General features: G+C 37.2%; 1 protein-coding gene and 1 pseudogene across 3 annotated transcripts in view; both read right to left on the bottom strand.

Moving 5' to 3' along the window:
* The window catches only part of TENM1 (teneurin transmembrane protein 1), a 596275-nt gene that overhangs the window by 531245 nt on the left and 47882 nt on the right, over positions 1-17148 (bottom strand). The window lies entirely within an intron of this gene.
* LOC111722246 lies at positions 13175-13625 on the bottom strand (annotated as a pseudogene).

Genomic DNA, 17148 nt, shown 5'->3' on the forward strand with positions numbered 1-17148 from the left:
CTCTGTAAGCATTTACTTTGTGATGAGTGAGTAAAAATGCCAAGACAGAACTGTGCACTAGAGTCAGTGTCTATTAGGAACAACTGAATAAACTACATGCTACTCCATCAGGGGATTCTTTCTACCACTTTTCAAAAATATCCTATTTATTTTTGCCTCGACATTTTTATACATGTCGTGCGAATCACCTAGAATACCTCCCTCTGATTTTTCACTAACCTAATTAATAATATCCGGCCTGTTTCAGTATCCTCACGAAGTATTCTCCAACTTCCCTGTGTTCCTTCCCAATAATATTTGCACTTTTACTCTTCATAGAATTTTACATAATTCCGTATCTGATTGTGTGTTTCTTTTCTTTCTGTATTTCTATCACATGTGTTATCTCCTGAATTAGACCTCTAGCTCATATAATGTCTCCTAAATTTTTGGTATCTTTCACCATCATCTGGAGTCTACTGGTAATATGTCAAGAAAATAAATTTTATATACTCTTACTACACACAAAAAGGTAACCATATGGGATAATGGGCATGTTAATTTGCTTGACTGTAGTAATCACTTCACTGTGCATATGTATATCAACACAAGACTATCAAAACATAATGTTTTATACTTTGATATAGAAGAAAAATAGGCAAAATCAAAAGCAAAGTGTTGTATGATCTATGAAGGACATATAGATATAAAGTAATCTTATCATACTCTCAGGCTCTAGAATAATTCTCGGCAAAGAATGACCAAAGATTTACAATCAATAGTTAATATGAAACCACTCTGGAAAGGGGTAACACCGTGAATACAATTCTGACAGCTGAGACAGTTTGGCTTAACCTAAAACAAAGCCTACTAATGCAAATTGAAAAATTATTATTTTTGTAAATTAGCCATGTATGCAAATTAAGACGTGCTTTACAGATTTGGTAAGAAGAGAAAGAAGGAAGCCTACTAGCTGAAAGAAACAATTTCTAACCATATTACACAAGTAGAGAATAAGTTCTCTGCATCATCTTCTGATTGAAATGGGCTGACAAAGAAAGATTTCCTTAGTATATTTTTTGAATTAATGAACTGGGAAATATCCCCTATTAGAATTCTTCAGAAATATATGTTAGGACTGGGAAACTTTTACTGAAAACAGCCACAAAGCCTTGGTCAAAGATCATCTTTAAGATAGTTTGACTAGAAACTTCTTTTTTCCCCATCAATCAGTTTTATCACATACGACATAGAAATGACCATCTCGGGCAGTTTGTAGAGTGCCCTGGATTGGTTTGTAGCCCTTTGGACAATCTCCATCTTCGGAACTCAGAGAAAAATGTTACTCTAAACACTTTTGGGGGGATGGAAAAAAGAAACTAGCCAAGTAGCCAAAGGTTGGCGAGATAACCCTCTGACATCAGGAACTTGTAAATTTGAATTCTCTTTATAGGAAAACATTAAATTCGAGGTCAGACTTCTACTTCCAGATGAAATAGGGCGACAGGAACCAATTTTATTCTCCTGCCTGAAACAACAAGAAGAAAAACTACACAAAATGTATGAAACAACAGTTTTAAGACAGTGAGTGACAGAGCATGAATGACAGCGATCCCTCGGATATAGGGAACAAATGAGGCAAGCACTACAACGGCTCCAGCTTACTATCTGCAGATAGTTTCAGGCCTCGGCACAAGAAGGGGGAACATACATAGAGGCTGGTAGTCTGTCTGAGTTGAGAAGACTAAGCAGTAATCCAGGAATGTCAAGATGGCGGAAGTTTGCAGAACAGAGTACCCGAAAGGAGAGAGCTACAGAAAAAGAGAACTCCGTAGATCTGCAGCAGGTACCCCTGGACATTCACCTGCGTTCTGAGCACTGCGGGCATGGAAGACAAGCACCTGAGACTGAAGAAAGAACAACCTAAAAGGAATAAAGGAAACAACTTCTGAATCTGAAATAGGGCTAGAAATAGTTTCTATTCTCAAAAGTCGGACTGGAAAACCTCATAATTCATGGGCATTGAATAGAATACACAAAATGGGTTATACACACACATACACACACAGAGATGTTCCTTGACTTATTGTGGGGTTATGTCCTGATTAAACCCACTGTAAGTTGCAAATATCTTTAAGTTGAAAATGTATTTCATATACCTAATTTACTTCACATCATAGCTTAGCTTAACCTACCTTAAACAGACTCAGAACACTTACGTTAGCCTACAATTGGGAAAAATCATCTAACACAAAGCTTATTGTATTATAAAATGTTGACTGTCTTGTATAATTTATTGAAAACTGTACTCAAAGCAAAAAACAGAATGGTTATATATGTACTTGAGGTACAGTTTCTACTATGTACTGCTTTTGAAACATCTTAAAGTCAAAATAATCATAAGTCAAACCATTTATAGTCAAGGACTGTCTATCTGTACGCATGCATAAAGCTTTATTTTAATCCATGGTTAAATTACTTCGCAACAATTTTATTGTTGAGATCTTGCTATTAAACATCAGTAGGTGGGTTGAGAAAAATGTTGGCTCTAGAGCTAATTAGACCTCCATGTCTTGTAAAGTTATACATATATTTACATATATTTATGATCTTACTATTCCACCTCTCAATATTTACAAAAAAGAAATAAAATCACATATCCACATAAAGATTTTTACACAAATGCTCATAGCAGTTTTTTTTTTCCTTTTTTGGTACTACAACAGCCAAAATTTATAAACAACTGAAAAGGCCATCAATAGACAAACAAATGCAAAGTCTGGTACCTCCATGCATTGGAATTCTGCTTAGACAGAAAGGAACGGATTATTAATACACACAACAACACAAATATCAAAATAATTATGTTGAGATTAAGAGGCCAGACAATATGTCTACGTACTGTATGTAAGTCTCTAGAAGACAAAAACTAATCTATAATGATGGAAAGCAGATCAGTGGCTGCCTGGAAATGGGGTGGGTGGGGAGTGGAGTGTAAAGGCATTCTAAAGTGGGGAGAAGAAACTCCTTGGGTTGATACATTCACTGGGATTATTGTGGTGATGTTTCACAGGTATATACATATATCAAATTGACCAAATTGTACATTCTATATGCATACAGCTTACTTTATGTCAGTCTTACCTCAATAAAGACGTGGATAGGAAATACAGGGGGAAGACAAAAAATGTTTACAGCTTTCCTAATTTAATTTTCCAGTAGAATACTGAGAGCAATGAAATAAAGTAATAAGGTTGATAAAACAGAAAAACCAATCTCTGTTCACAAACTGCCACCAATTAGGGAAATGCCAGATGTATTTATCTCAACTTGTCTGCCATTTTTCTTTCACTCCAGTAGAATCAGAAGAGCATGAATTCTGGATACTGAAATCCTAAATGCTTAGATTGTTACAACTGATGCAAATGCAACCAACAAATCAGGTTTTATCCTAATATGGCAGGAAAGTTTCATGGGCCAATCTGAGCTCAATGATAAAGTACTGTGACAGATTAGGTAAACTCAGTGATACTGGCAACACACATTTACCATTTCTATCTTAACAGGGTAGTTGTCTTTGTTTATTTCATAGTTAGATATTTCTCTCATAATCTAGGTTAGTAATTCTGGTCAAATGCACATTGTTTGCTTCAAAGAAGACTAGATGACGGGACACAGTTAACTCAGTGCAAATGCAGTACTACTATTTAACCCTCAAAATCTACTTCTCAAGGGAGAAGGGTTCGTAATGGGAGGTTAGTAATATTCCCTTTGTTTATCATTAATTCCTATAATGATTCTTCAGTGGCACAGTATATATAGTCAATAGCAGAATGAATTCTTATATAGAAATACTAACATAGTAGTCAAACACTCTTGTAAGCAGAGTCAATATTTTTTTCTTAATTTCAGGTTAATGCAAAGGTTCAATCAGGTCACAATATTTGAATCTGTTAGGTAGAATCCCTCTTGTAGTTGTGTTGCACATCCCAAAGGTAAGTGATACCCCCTACATTGTGCCCACTAAGTGGGAGCACCTCAAACACTTCCTTTTCTTCTATCTTCCCTCCACCGTTCCCCTACCCCCAACTTGAATGGAAATGAGTTTTTCTTCTCTGTGGGCATGAATTAGATCATCCACTGGCTTCATAATAGTGTTGAGTACATTGTATATTTCTTTTTCCATTCTTGTGATACTTTACTAAGAAGAATATGTTTCAACTCCATCCAGGTTAATACAAAAGATGTAAAGTCACCATCATCTTATAGCTGAATAGTATTCCATGGTATACATATACCACAGTTTGTTAATACATTCCTAAGTTGATGGGCATTTAGGTTTTTTCCACATGTTAGTGATTGTAAATTGAGCTGTGATAAACAATCTAGTGCAAATGTCTTTATGATAAAATGACTTTTTTTCTTCTGGGTAGATGCCTAGTTGTGGGATTGTGGGGTCCAATGAGAGGTCTAATTTGAGTTTTTTGAGGAGTCTCCATACTTCTTTCAGAGTCAGTCTTGACCTCATTCTAAAGCATAGTAGATCTAAATCAATACAATTATTTTTGAAAATGGTGTTTACATTACAGTACTACATTACAGTTCTGTTCAGAAAGAAAGGCCATTCTCCATTACCTGTGGAAATTAGGAAACTAATTTACCTCAGTTACCAAGAAATTCACTTGTAATTGACTAAATGCAAAATTTTAGATTTAACCACTTGGTCTAGTTCTGATTCCAAAGCACACACTCTGCAGTCCTGGGGCACAAGTGAATGGATGTCAAGCTACCAAGGAACATGAAGTTCTTCATATTAAAAAAATAAAAAGAAGAAAGTAAATTCAAATGTGAATTTAGCATCTTCCATATACCAGACCCTGAAACATACATTATTTCATTTCGTCCTCACAGTATGCCCTGAGAGGAAGATTATTATTATTCCTATTTTTCAAATAAAGCAACTGAGGCTCAAAAAAGGATTAAGTAAATTGTTCAAGGTTACATAGATCCTAAGTGGCAAAGCTAACTCAGAACAGTTTTAACACTATCCTAATCACCTCATGCAGCATATGAAGTTATAAGTAGCACACTCGAATTCACAGTCTAGTTCTCATTTGTGCAATGTGTGTGTGTGGCTGATGCTAGAACTTCCTGCTTTTTGCCTCCCAGGTTTCATTCAGCTCACTGCTGTTTCCATCTGGATTTCCACAGTCAGCCGCCAAAATACTTTGAGGGATATGGCAGCCAGGAGACAATGGGCATTTCCTCTGTTACTGACAGTATAAAAAAAAGACCCTTAAATTATGCATATCATAGCTTATTGGTATTATATGTGTTTAATATATTTACACCTCTTTTTGAAGTATTATTTCACTTCATACTAATTCTTATGGACTCACTTCACCAGCGTCATGTCACTTTGACTCACTGGAAACAACAATGATATTTTAGAGCATATTCTGCGCTTCCAGACAACACAAACAACATCTGTGTCTGCAGGCAGACAAATAAAAGAAAATGTTGGCCTCTCCTGTGTTTGGTTCCCTAGCACAGAGCAGCTGCCTTGAGGAGAGTTTTGAAATTATTTAACAACATTAACAAAGATGAGAGGAATATTATTCATCGGGAAATGTGTGTTGGGGTATTACTTTAGCATATTATCACCCAGCCAGAGGAGACAATCAGATAAAAATTTGGGAGCATTTCCTGTTTTACAAGGTGGCATTATCATCTCAGGCTAAATAGATTGAGCCTAAATCTGGGATCCACATTAAGAATTTTGCATGTATCACAGAGTTCAGAAAAAGGCTTTGAATTGTAAATATTCCACAATTCCTGATGAAATGTTTAGGAACATTTTCATTTATTTTAAATTTATCAAGGAGGTAAGAAATTAGATAAAGGCATGGTTCTCTTTAGCTTGCACACTGTCATTTAGTGGTAACACTGTAGGCAATTTCTGCAAAATGCATTTTCCAAAACCTCTTCGGGGCCAGAAAGCAAATACAAACAGCAACAGCAACATTAGTGCTTTTGAATCGGAAACTTACACTGCCCAAATCCTTATTAACATTGCCCAAATCATTTAACCTGAACAAGCAAATTAACATTTCAGGCACTTAAACAATAGACAATCTATGTAGATGAATGCATGTTCATTTTACAGATTTGGAAGGATATACAAGTCAAGTGATCAATGATGATTGCTCAAGAGTATCAGTGATAATCAGGACCGACACAACGCCTGGAATAGTTGACTCACTTCATTCCTCAAGCTATCACCTTGAGGGGAAAGAAACCACAAACAGCCAAATAGTGACTTGTTATTATACAATATTATACCGGGTACTGACAAAACACCTGTTTGGCTAAATTTTAACTTTTGACTGTTACCTGGCTCTGTCCTGATTCCAAGGTTTGTTCCAAGCATGATATTAAGGATGATCTGCTCCCTTTGTGTACCTCATGTCCGTTAGTGTCTCCCACCCAGTACCCAGGATCCATTACTTTCAGGGCGTCACTTCCTTTTCCAGAACCCTACCTCCATTTGGTCTTTCTCCCCTTCTTGGTCAAATGTTCCTGAAGAGCACAGCATTGTGTTAGCAAATCTGATAAATTTAAGGTAGGTTTAGTATGCTTTCTCTTCCCAGAGTCACGCCAAATTACGAGTTATAATTTTTAATACAGAGCTCCAATCCTTAGTCTACATGAACTTGGGCTGTATGTTATTCAATAAGAATTTATTGAGCACCTACTGTGTAATAGGCACTGTGATAGGATCCAGGCACTTCAGAGAGAAGGAAAAAGTTATATTCTCTGTTCTTAAAGAGCTGAAAGTCTAGTTGAAACATGGGGATGATGATAGAACCAGGAGGTAAGTGATAGAAAAGACATATACATTCAAGTCTATGGAGCTCAAGTCAAGGGAGGGAATCATTCTGCCTGAAAGACTGAGACAGGTTCTAGAGCAGATGTTATCTGGGTTTCACCTAAAATGATAAATATGCCTCTGGTAGGTTAAAATGAAGATGAGAACATTTCTAGCAGAGGGACACATGTGTTCAAAGGCAAAGATATGTGCAAGGGAATGGTGAATTTAAGGAGAAGCACACAATTCTATGCATCCATACTATAGGTACGGGATAAAGGAACCAGTAAGATAAGATGGAGCCAGCTTGCAAAGGGCCTTAAATGTCACTCTCAGGAAATGAGCCTTACTTGTCTCAAATTATAGCCCATGCTGCTTATTGTTCCTATGCATAAGGGTTCCTGAATCATTAATCTAAACACAAATAACTAATTTTAATAATTTTTAGAAGTCCATAAAGCAGCTTAGAAATTCTCTAGCTTTGTGTTTTAATTTAGAATATAATACAATTTCATTTAATGAGATTTAATTTATTAACCACCTAATGTGGCAGGCATTGTTCTAGGTACTAGGAAAAAAGCAATGAGTAAAAGAGACAAAATTATAGAATTCATATTCTAGTGGGAGCAGGGATGTAAAGATCAAAATCAGTATAAGAATCACAGAGGCTTTCAGCTGTATATTAATTTATGTGTTGTTGCCTATGCATTTTATCTGGGCTCCTCCAGAGGATCAGGAAAACTGACTACATGAAAGCAGGGACAAATAGGAATTTAGTATTTTCCACCCAACTGAAATCTACTAGGTGAAAACCAAGTCAATAGCTTCTGTGTACAGTGACCTGGGATGGAGGAAGCTGAAGACCCTGGGAGACTATGCTGAGATATGCCACATTTGGCACTATTCTATGTGTTCACTCTGTTTCCAAAAAAGAATTTTGCCAAAATACTTGGGATTTCAGCTAGGGGTGGTGGTGCAACCCTGTAATCCCAGCACTTTGACAGGCCTAGGCAGGAGGATTACTTGAGGCCAAGAGTTTGAGTCCAGCCTGGGCAACACAGTGAGACCCTATGCCTACAAATAAATAAATAAATAAACAGCCAGGCCTGGTAGCACACACCTATAGTCCCAGGGTGAAGAAGGAGGATCATTTAAGCTGTGATCATGGCCACTGTACTCCAGCCTGGGCAACACAGCGAGATCCTGTCTCTGAAACAAACAAAAATACTTGGGAACTTACTATCATAAGGGAGGGAGGTAAAGAGGGAGAGAAAAAGTAAAGAAATGGAGGGAGGATTGATGGGAAGTTTTAATGATTTTCCCCTGGAGAATTTTTCTAGTCAAATCAGAGCCCATCTGAAACAGTCTAATTATCACAGCATTCAGAGATTTGGACCTGGGGTGGGGGTGAGGGAAGAAAAATTGAATTACTCCACATCTTAGCTATAAAATTATAAGCATATCACTGTTCCACTTGATGATGTATAATCAATAAGTATAAGTCTAGGCTTGCTAGGGTGTTCTATATAAATGCCAAATAACGTTTGCTCTGAAAATTCCAAATCTGGGCCGAGTTATTTAAAACAGTCCACTTGTGAACAGTTTAATTTTAGCATTAGGCTAAACTTATTCAAAGATAACATTCATTCATCTAGGAAATAAGTTTTAATTCTTAACCTACATAAAACTCAAATGGGCCTTTGGAGAGGTATGAAAGGAAAGAGAACTAGAAAGACCATTTTGAACTATAATTATTCATATGTGAAATTGAAATATATATCATCTACTAGTACCTTAAAAATATCACTAGATTCCAATGTCACATTTCAATTAGAAGCCCTTTACAACAAGAATTAGCAAAATACATATAAAATTATATGCATTGGTAAGTAAAAAGCTGGAAAAAATAATCAAAAAATTTTCCTTATTATTCCCATTCATTTGCAGGTCATACTTGATTTCTATAAATGCATGGAGCTATTTATATCTACTATACATATTCCTAGTGTGATTCCACACATAAACATTGCCTTAATATAAAGGAAAAAAGCTCCAAACTTCTTGCTCCCCTCCCAAGTATCTGTGTTAGAAATATCCTAGTTCTTTTGGAGAGGTAACAGAAAACTACTTACTGTTCGCAGATGCATTACTATGGGGAGACTAGCGCACCATTAAGGCAACTGGAGGAGGTAATTTACTAAAAGCATTTCCTAGTATTTGAAGAGTTAATGTGCTTCTCTCCTGTAAAGTGGGTGATTTCTTTTTACTTGCCAGTAACATAATGACCAATATATGGCGCACAACATGAGCAATGGGCCATCTTAACAAAAATGGTTAATAGGTACATGTATCTGTACTTATGCGCATAGAAACACATGTGCACACAGCTTACACATGGTAGGTTTTAGCCAAATCTTAATTTGTGTGTTATGAAACACAAGAAAGAACACAATGGAATGTCCTGTAAAACCAGAGGCCAAGCTCCAGCCAGGGATAAAGAGGATGGATAAATTGATGGCTGCCTTCTGAAGTAGAAAATGTTGAGAAATCTTCCTGTTGCATAAAGTATGGAGAAGCAGGCATATGCTTTCTGTATTCACTTGTCTGTCATCTCACCATAGCTACTGCTTGCCATTTTATATACTGGTAGCTTTTGATTTCCACAAAATTAGTAACCATAATACCAACAACAAATAACAGTTATTCCAGTGCTTACTTACCATTTGCCAAACACATTTTTCAAACATTATACATTTAATAACTTCTTGAGGCAGGTATTATTATTTTCTTGGATTGACAAATGAGGAAACTGACTTTAAATACGTTAAAATACTTGACCGTGGCCATCACTGCTAGTAAAAATGAACTCAAAATTCAAATCCAAGTTCATTGGCACTTTATACCTTTTATGCCTAATACTGCTTTCGTAGCAGAAAGGTTATGCATTCACTTCATTACGGAGAAAATGATCTCTTACTACATGTATATCTGGTGGTGGTGTAGAGGGATAACCTAACCTAACATAGATTTCTAATTTTGAGGAATTAATGTCTAGTTATAGAAACAAGACATATTCCTATATACATGGAGAGAATACAACTGGAACCTAATGAGGAGCCTGGGGAATAAGCACTAGGAGAGAACACAGAGGAGAGAAAGATCAGGATGGGGAAAATGGGTCAGTAACATCTTGTGAAGATGGTAGATTAACCTAAGATTTGATGAACGGGTAAGGTTGAATGAGTAGAGGAGAGAATTTAGACTCCATACTGTTTCCCAGATTTATATATATAATTGCTCACTTGTCATCTATGATGTTTGAAAGGACCCTAAAATTTAAACAGAGCCCAAGGCTAATTTGATTATCATTGCCTTCTGATTTGATCCTTTTCTTGGCATTGCCTTCCAGTGACTATAACTATCATTCCACTGATTTACACAGGCCAGAAACCTAGGAGTCATTCCCCCACATTCAACACAACATTAAATCTCATCATTTTTATCTCCCAATTATACTTTGAACCTATCCAGCTCTTTCCTTTTTCACATTCAATAATCTCTGGCCTAGATGACTACAATAACCTAACTGGTCTCCTTGCATCTAATCTTGCTCCCCTTTAATCCATTCTTTGCAATTCACTAGAGACATGATAAAACTATCACATCATTCCCCCTTCAATATATTCCCATCACGTTTAGGATAAATCTTAAATCCTTAGTATGCTCTACAAAGCCCTATATGATCTGGCTTCTTATCTACTTCTCTGGCCACTTACTCTCTAGCTCCGGTAAAAATATGCTTCTTCCAGTTCCTCCAACGTGCCATCCTCCTTTTCACTCACGCTGTTTGTCCATGCTGTTCCCCCTCTCCCTTTTCCTGTCTTTTCCTTCTCTCCACTTGGTCAATTCTTTCATATCTTTCACATTTCAGCTCACTTCCTTGACCCCCCAGATAAAGGTCCTTCTTTCTCTGTAGTACTTAGCACAGTTATACTTTTAGGATCATGTATACAATTACATAATGAACATCTACTGTTGCCAAAATTTAAATTTCTTGAGGGCAGACTCCCTATCCGTCTTGCCCATGGTGCATATCCAGTATCCAAAACAACTTTTTATACACAGAAGCATAAATAGGCATTTGGTGAATACCAGCGTGCATTGTAAAAGCATCCAAGCAAAGATGACAGCGTGAGCACATAGATAGGAATGAGGATGCCACATCTGGAGGACTGATAATAGCATGAGTGTAGCTTCAGCACAGGATTCATTGTTCAGTAAATATACCAGTCTGCTTGGTTTAGAAGGTTCATACAGGGGATAAAAAAGAAGAAAATATTGGAAGAAGGATTTTGAAGGTCCTAAAATAATAAGTGTTTCAGAATTTATTCTACAAGCTAGTATTTTTCAACCTTTTTTTTTTATCTCATGGCACACTTGAACCTATGGTTAAGCTTCCATGCCCACTTTAATTATGTTGACCAAAAAAAAAAAAAAAAAAAAGTAACTAAAAAGAATACACCTACTCTGCTTTGAACTTCTTTGAAAATAATTTAATGAATACTCCTTAAAACTTTTCATAGCACACCTAAGATCCTCTCACGGCTCACCATTGGAAATCACTGCTATAGGTACTAGAGAACAAGTAAAGAATTAAGGTGATTCAGAATTGCCTGTCAGAACCCTCTGTCCTCCCAGCTACACGTGTATTCTCCATTTCAACCTAGTTCTTCCAATTATCTTTTTCTACTTTCAAGTATCTCTAGACCAGGCATCCTCAAACTATGGCCCGTGGGCCACATGTGGCCCACCAAGGACATTTATCTGGCCTGCCGGGTATTTTTGCCGCCGCTGCCTGTCCTGCTTAGCAGCCAACTCGTCCCAGGGACCACAGTCTGGTCCTCCAACAGTCTGAGGGACAGTGAACTGGTCCCCTGTTTAAAAAGTTTGAGGACCCCTGCTCTAGACCATCTATGTTTGGAGAAGCTCCTGCCCCAACAAACTGCCACATGTTGGGATGATTAGCTCAAAGTGATTTTCCATACTGCAAGCTCACTTCTTTGAAGAAACCATTGCTCCTATTTCTATTTTAGATTTATGATCTGAACTGTAGCTCCTTCCTTTGTAGTGCAGCCTTTGCCAGAGTGATTGTTCAAGGGGTAGACACCTAATCCAGCCTGGGCCAATCATACTATCCTGCCTGCTATGGTTTGAATGTTAGCCCCCTCCAAAACTCATGTAGAAACTTAATTGACATTTTAATATTATTAAGAAGTGGGACCTTTAAGAAGTGATAAGGCCATGAGGACTGCAACCTCATGAGTGGGTTGACATCATTATTGTGGGGATGAGTTTATTAGCTCATTTTCATGGGAGTGGACTCATTATAAAATGGTGAGCGCAGGCCAGGCATGGTGGCTCATGCATGTAATCCTAGCACTCTGGGAGACCTAGGCAGGTGGTTTGCCTGAGCTCATGAGTTCAAGACCAGCCTGAGTAAGAGCAAGACACTGTCTCTAAAAATAGCCAGGTGTTGTGGTAGGTATTTACAGTCCCAGCTACTTGAAAGGCTGAGGCAAGAGGATCACTTAAGCCCAAGAGTTTGAGGTTGCTGTGAGCTATCATGCCATGGCACTCCACCCAGGGTAGGAAAGTGAGACTCTGCCTCAAAAAAAAAAAAAAAAAATAAATAAAGGTGAGTTCAGCCACCTTTTCTCTTCTCTCTCTCTCTCCACTCCTTTTCTTTTCTGTTTTCCTTTTTTCTCTGTCTCCCCTTATTTTTGCCCTTCTGCTATGTGATGACTTCTATCAAGTGATGATACAACAAGACAGCTCTAGCCAGATGCCAGAACAATAATAGTGAACTTTCTAGTCTCCAGAACTGTAAGCCAATACATTTCTGCTCATTTTAAATTACCCACTCAATGGTATTCTATATAACAGCACAAAACAGACTAAGATACCACCTCCCTGTCCCCAGGGATTGCTTCAAATTAATATGGGGCATAGATCAGGCCAGCCTAGGTTCAGCCTCAGGGTTTCTTTTTAAATTTCAGGTTAATGTAAGGGTACAATATAACCGATTAGGTTATATCATTTGCATTTGTTAGGATGACTTTCTTTCTTTTTATTTTTTAGAGCACCTTAATTTTTTAATCCTTTCTTTACAGGTTATCTAGACTACTTTTGATTAAGAAAACTGTAGAAAGTTAGTAACTGCCACAAGCGAATGCCAGGCAGTGGCTTGTGTCAAATTTTCACAGAGTCCTCCTTTGTGCACTGCTTGGGGTCTCTACTCACACTTGCTGGAATCAATCACAGCAAATTTCACTTTCCCCCATATTTCTTTGTAAACTCTTCAGTATTCTGCAGAATTTTTCACAGTCCTTAGAGTATTCTTCAGCTAGGTCAGCCCAGAGTGGGTGCTCAGGCTGGGGGTCGTTCACCAGTGCTATGAGGGACTGGATTACTTGGTCAGTTTTGGTTGCTGGCTTCCAGTTTTCAGTACTAATTACTGGCAGACAGACCTGCCCCTTTTCATCGATGTTCAGGTGATAGATCTTTGTCTTACATGTGATCTTCGGTGGCTTGAATGGGTACTCTGCTGGAAAGTTGATTTCGATTCTGAAGGCCCCCTTATCATATGGAGGGTTGTCAGGAACAATAAGCCCTTGCCGAGTCAATAAATTAGCTTCATCAACCTGGATGTTATGGGAGTTTTTCATCCACATTTGCGGATTTCTTCATGCTCCTTCATCAGCCTCCTGCTGGCCACCATTTTGCATCTGGTGCTGCTGCATTCCACAGGTTTTATTTCTTTATTTTTAAAAATGTTTTCTGAAAGGAGGCAGAAGAGCATCTCTTTCCTTGGAGTTGTCCAGGCTATAAGGTAGACATCCTACTGCACTCATCAGCAGCTCGATATCCATCTGGTACATATTAAAACGGACCTGCAAAGAGCACTAAGTGTAGAGGGAGTCTTAACAGTGCTCAAGTCCATGATTTCAGCCTGTGTTCCAGCTTTTACTAAAACCATTGCCCATTTTGTTGTTTGGTTATTTGGGGCAACAAATTTTCTTTTTCTCTTAATCTAGCTAGAGTGGGGTTTCTATCATTTGTAGTTACAGTCTTGACTAGGTAACAAAAATCAGAGGAAATAGCTTGGAGATGAATTAGGAAGGTGTCTTCATCAAGTCTCTGCAAACAGATGTTTATACCTCATCCCTTAACCCACACTGACTTCTTGTTTCTTGTTTTTTGGCTTGGATTTTAAACTATCCTTGGATATATCACCTTCACATCTCCAGGATCAAACACAGAGCCTGGTCCACAATCTGTACTTGATAGCTACCTATTGAATTAAATTAAATTGTGATAAATTCCTTCTGTAGATTTTTAATCTTCTCACCTGTTCAACTTCAGTATGTCCTGTCTATGTGCTTGTGCTGCTAGCTGGTAACTCCCCATTTTGCTGCCTCCAGATGTGCTTTGACTTCGGATACCCCTACCTAACACATTTGTTCTCTGTGCAACTTTCTTTTCCATCCTGTTATATTCACTGGCTCACCTGGCTTTCTCACCTTTATTAAGTGAGATGAAGCCACTTGGCCATGATTTGCTATCACCCTTCCATGGTAGCTGGGTAATCTACAGGCTTAGAGTTCTCTATACTCAGTCATCAACTCTGTCCCTAGGGTTGAAATGAAAGGGACTAGGTAGTTCATAAGATTTAGTCTCAGTTTCAAGCCCTGTTGTTGATACTGCTTTTTTAGCTCAGGTTACCCAAACAGAAACCTTCTCTACATTCTTCCTTCTTTCTACACAAACTCCCTAGCTTGGGCTGTCTCTGAAGTATACGGTTGATATTTACATGTAAGAATTAGGGAGAGGAAAACAAAACAAAGATAATTCAGAAAAGTTGAGCTAGATAATAGCTAGTTTTCTAACAGAAGCAAAGTATCATTCATGGTGGAGCTCTGAGCCTGAAGAGAAATTCTAAGAAAAATAAACCATCCATTGACTAAGCATTCAATTCCTTAACAAACAAATTTGAAAGAGGTCTTATTCAAGTTAATGTTAAACAAGAGAAGGGAATTGACATCCAGAAAGTATCTACTTTATGCCAGACACTGTGCTAGGCCCTATATATATGTTTCCCATTTAAAGATAGAATCATCATAGTGTCTCAGAGTGGTAGGCGTTATTTACTTTACAGATGAGAGAACAGGGTCAAGTCAAGTAACCTGCCAAGGGATGTACCATTAGCCAATTTTTAAAGATGGCACTAGAATTTGATTACAGATCTTTTTCTACTTAGTTTGGGTAAGGCAGACCTTCACGTACCTACACTCCAGCCACTCCTATGCTAACCATTGTCTGAATATTGCCCTACATTTCCATTGTAGTGCTCAGTGATTCTTTGTATAGAAAGTTCTATTTCCTTATATCTGCCTGTTGAAAGTTCTATTTTTCAAAGCTCATTTCAAATGATCATTTTTCAAAGGCTTGCTCTAGCTCAAGTTAATCAGGTCCTTCCCCATACTTCCACACTCCTCAACTTAGACTTTTATTTTGATATTCATTATGGAATGCTTTGTAAGATGTTCTTTGACTAGCTGTTTCTTTCACTACTAGACTGAACAGACAGCTCACAAAGGCTAGAGCAGCTCTCAGTAGTTGGTGACATCTGTGATATTAGTATTTAAAGCCATACCATGATATTCTTCAAAAAAAGAATGCAGGATACTCTTTTTGTATAATAGACCATATTCCATTGGTACCATATGGTACAGTCATACAATGGAATATTATATAATCTTGAAAATAAATGAGCTATCTATGCACATTAACATGGATAAATCTCACTAGTGTAATATTGGGCACAGAAAAGCAATTCTCAGGAGAATAATATGATTATCAAAATTTGAAAACATGCAAAACTAAATCATATAATATTCAGGGATGCATATGCACATGGGAAGAGTACATAGAAAAGCAAGAGAATAATAAATACATTTCAGGATAATGTTTATGTAGTGGGGAAGTGAGGGGAGAGGACTGAGATCTGGAAAGCTCATACAGAAGGGCCAAAAAAGCATAGGTAAAGCTCTATTTGCTAAGTTAGGTGATAGATAAATAAAACCTAATTGTTGGATCTCAGCAAACCAAAATCTTAACCAAACAACTTTTTTCCTGCTAGCTTTCTCCTATGAGGCAGAAGTAATGAATGAAAAATGAACATTTTCATTTCAGGGGTTTAATCAATGTCAGTAACTACTAAGAGTTTTTCTGTAGTGAAAAAGGGTGGCATCAGAGAGACCCCGATTTGAATCCTGGCTCTAAAACTTTAGCAATTGTCATTACTCTTAGGGTTCCAGGCATAGAGAATCAATTTCATAATAGTGAGCGTAAATCACCCAAGATTAATGGTCATAGAATGAAGGTTTATAAATGATTTCTAGATATCACACAGGTAGAAAATGAGTCATCTTAAAAGGATTTTCAACAATCAATGGTTGAAGTAAAAAAAAATATATTTAACTCTGAATCAACCAAAAATACAGATTAACTAGAATTCCTCATTTCTTAAGCATCATGATGACTGAAATTTTACTCTTATTTTTATTTCTTATTTGAGAAATGCATGAACACGTGAATACATACACACACATAAGCAAAAATACTTTTGGAAGGTTTTTACAATACTTGCATCATCTTATACATAATGATATGCAATTTTTCTCTCAATAATGTGTCATGGACATTTTTCTATATCAGACTATGCAAATCTACTTCATTCTTTTTCATATTTGCAAGGAATTCCATTGTCTGAGGCTAAGGTAATTTATTTGATGAGAAACATTTAGCTTGTTTCTAAGTATTTACCCTCACAAATAATGTTGAATGATTGTCCTTGCATAATATACATCTTTCTGCACTTTTGCTATTTTTTTCTGAAAGATAAATTCCTCAAAGTCTGATTTCTGGGTCACAGTGTATGTGCTTTCTGAATTTTGTTAGATTCTCACAAATGATGCTACATAAAATTGTTGTAATTTATATTTCTATTCACAGTGTACCCATGTACCAGCTTTCAAATATCCTTACCAACACTGGATGTTATCAATCATTTTTTTTTCCTTTTGCCAAATTAGAAGGTGAAAAACTTATTCAATTTTTTTTTTGCAGTTTTTTTTTTTTTTTTTGGTCGGGGGCCGGGTTTGAACCCATCACCTCTGGTATATGGGGCCAACACCCTACTCCTTTGAACCACAGGTGCCGCCCAGGTTATTCAATTTTTA

This window comes from Otolemur garnettii, unplaced genomic scaffold, assembly GCF_000181295.1.
Source record: "Otolemur garnettii isolate 467f Iridium unplaced genomic scaffold, OtoGar3 scaffold00224, whole genome shotgun sequence".
NCBI lineage: Eukaryota > Metazoa > Chordata > Mammalia > Primates > Galagidae > Otolemur > Otolemur garnettii.